Here is a 3,798-nt window from a genome sequence, read left to right as displayed (position 1 = left end):
AACATAGGACCCTGTTTCCCGTGAAACAGTAAGAAACCTCCTCCCCTACCGAAACGGGATGATCACTTGGTATGTGTAACACACACACCATTAGTAATTTTTGTTTACATTTTCTTGTTTTATTATTATAAAAACGACCTCAAAGTGCCTGTGCAGAATAATGCTTCCTAAGATAGAGGGTTGACCTTTTGTTCCGTTTCCTGACTCGGTGTGAGACATGATCAAACATCAACCTCGCTAGCGGAATGAATTCAAACCTGTAGGTGCACTAGCCTGCTAAACCACCTGTGGTCACAAAATGTAGTTACTGTTTTGTTTTCTACCATTAGAGTGTGAGCCATTGCTCCTTAGTTTTTCGTTTGTTTGTTTTTACCAGACAAAATAATTATTTCCACTAGACGTTGAGCCATTTGCTCCTTATAGTCTGTTATCGTTTGAATTTTATTTTAACAAACGAAAGTATTATTTCCTCTCTTCTACTCTGGCCCTTGTTCCACTTTTCTCTTCTCTATCACCCTGGTTAGACCAGTACAACTTTATCAATAGGAGTAGAGAGCACAGTGTAAAATGACTTAGGAGAAACCATGTCGTTTTGGGTGCATGATGTGGTCAATAACACTTTGACCTGCCAGCAATGACATGTTTTGACATTGTTGTGTTTCCCCTGGGAGCGTATGGTCGTGCTCGGGGAAGCCTTACACCCACCTGAATGACATTACAGACACTGCCTCCTGCCTCTCTCTCCCTCACATGGATGTTACCCCGCACCTAGCGGAACCTTGCATCCGCCTGGATGACACTACAGACACTGTCTCCTGTCCGCTCTTTCTTCCCCACATGAATGCTACGCCATGCCTGGAGGGCATTACACCCAGCTGAATGACAGTGTTTTGAATGAATTGACATTGTTTTGTTTCCCCTGGGAGCGTATGTCGTGCTCGGGGAAGCCTGAATGACCTTCAGACACTGTCTCCTGTTTCTCTCTCTCATGGATGCTGCTCCGTGACTAGCGGAACCTGGCATCCACCTGAATGACAGTGTTTTGAATGAATTGACATTGTGTTGTTTCCCCTGGGAGCGTATGTCGTGCTCGGGGAAGCCTGAATGACATTCAGACACTGTCGCCTGTGCACTCTCTCATGGAATCTACTCTGCACCCAGCAGAACTCTACACCTACCTGAAACGACCGTACAGACACTGCCTTTCCTACCTTTCCCCTGTGTCACAGGTGCTATCCTGGGCATCCAAGGGAGTGCTACGAACATTGACACCACTACAGGGGAACGCGACCCCACTGTCGAAAAAGGGGCCCTATGGGCAAGACAGACACCCCATTGGCCTCAACTTGACATCTTGTCCCGAATGGAGGTCAGGATATGTAACTAGGCCAAACGAAGGTCCACGAACGTTGTCTCTTCATTTATCCTAGAGAGGGGATATGTAGCCTGACATTGGGAGGGTTTGTAATTGACAATTATGCAAGTTGAACCGAACAATGGAAGAGGACCAGATTCCCTCCCCCCAAGTACCGGTGTCGCTCTGAGCAAGTAAGATCAGAGAGACGCCCCAATGGTGAGGTGAAATGGAGTAACATTTCTCCCTTACACTGGCTTGCTAAAAGTGCCAGATGCGCCCGTTTGTCTACAAACTGAATTAACAATCAACCACCCCTGGATTAACCTGACAGCAAAGGGGGGTTTTTGAGAGACCACAGACCGAATAAGAGAAAGAGAGAGGTGACTATCAGGACACGACCCAGGTCAGACCTGGGCTGACCGAGAGATGAACTCTCACAGGATGGATGGGGTGTCCTACCTCGTTACATTACAACAACACGCACGCACCACTGATACTCCAATCAGCAATACATGCTCCCTGTTTTTGTTCTCAATATAATCATTTTCTACCTGTTGACATATGGAAACTATGGAACATGTAAAATGAGTGAGCGAGGCTGAAGGGAGAGTGTGTGTGTGTGTGTGTGTGTGTGTGTGTGTGTGTGTGTGTGTGTGTGTGTGTGTGTGTGTGCGCACACATCTGAAAGAGAAGATTCCTTAGCGATTAGGCCAGCGATAAGGAGAGAGAGTGATAGGTGCACAGGACAGCGTCTTTCCCCTCTTCCTGTGGGCCGTAAAAGCTGTATAAACAATTCTGTTGACTCCAACTAAAACTGGTTAAAACTGGATTTGAAGTTAGACAAAGGAAAACGCCTAATTTAGTTTGAGACCCCCTTTTCAATATAACGTGTGTCACCCCAAGACACGTTGCTCATTTTGGTCGAGACGCTGGCTGAACCACATCAGCCGGTGCGTTCTTTTACCGGCAGCCGGGGGGCTGCACCTCCGCGAAACTCCACAGGACTTAGAGCGGTCCCGTTTACCACTTGTGGGTTTCCATATGAAACGATTTGATCGACTTTTCTATACTTTATACTTTAACCAAAGAAGGACGAGTAAAGTTACGCTCGCGTGCCGCGCTGGAAACTAATTTTGTCAACTTAACCCTGGTATCCAGTTTCCGAGCGCCGCTGAGGTTCCATCATCGAAAAGGTTGGTCAAAGATGTGTTTGACAGTCGAGCTCCCAGAACGACATTCTTTTAATACAAAATAGTGTTCAGAACTAATGATAGGATTAGCTACCCTTTTGACGTAGTTTTGTCATTTAAATCTTAAAAGTGACGCCAACCATAGAGCCCCTCCTCGCGAGAACCTCTTTCCTCTTTCCTCTTTCTTCTTCCTGAAACTATCTTTGCATTGTGCTTGTAAACTGAACGGACCTATAGTTGAAATTGTTATTTGAGTAAGACTGGACTTTATAACGGTTGCCCTTGGCTATTTTGCACAACTCATGTGCAGACTAGTCAGAAGCAACTATACCACAGTCTACCAAATAGTATATTTTCAATGCGCAGGGTTAAGTCTTTACGGCTAATGTCCGAATTGGATTAACCCTGACGCGCCCGCTCTTGCTATGTTTTTATTTGAGTATATGACAAGTATGTTGTAACAGTATTTCGATATAATAAATATCTCATTTTGCTGGTACAAATCTAAACAAATCTCCGGACTATTCTTTGATTCCGTCTGTGTGTATTTGATTTGTTTTATATTGGGGGAACTGTAACACAGTATTTATTCATACCAGGTATTCGTAACTCACGTCTTCAGATAGACGTTTTTATGATAAGATACACAGTATGTACATAGTTTCAAAGCGCTTCATTCCGAGTGGAAACTATGTGTATATTGACAGGCTAAGTGACTCACGTCTTCAATTGGACGTTAATGAGATGCAAGTAGATAGGAATTAAATGTGTATTCGATTCGCTGGCGAGTCGGGGTTGCATTTGATTTCTGGCTAATTGACATCATAATCTTGCCTAATAATCCCTACACTATAGACTATTTCCGTTAGTAAATGCTAAGACTATAGACTATATTTCCGTTAGTAAATGGTCAGACTATAGACTATATTTCCGTTAGTAAATGCTAAGACTATAGACTATATTTCCGTTAGTAAATGGTCAGACTATAGACTATATTTCCGTTAGTAAATGCTAAGACTATAGACTATATTTCCGTTAGTAAATGGTCAGACTATAGACTATATTTCCGTTAGTAAATGGTCAGACTATAGACTATATTTCCGTTAGTAAATGCTAAGACTATAGACTATATTTCCTTCAGTAAATGCTAAGACTACACACTATATTTCCTTCAGTAAATGGTCAGACTATAGACTATATTTCCTTCAGTAAATGGTCAGACTATAGACTATATTTCCGTCAGTAAATGGT

The sequence above is a fragment of the Electrona antarctica genome (genome assembly GCF_951216825.1).
Source record: "Electrona antarctica genome assembly, contig: scaffold_283, whole genome shotgun sequence".
Taxonomy (NCBI): domain Eukaryota; kingdom Metazoa; phylum Chordata; class Actinopteri; order Myctophiformes; family Myctophidae; genus Electrona; species Electrona antarctica.
This window is presented reverse-complemented; position numbering follows the sequence as displayed.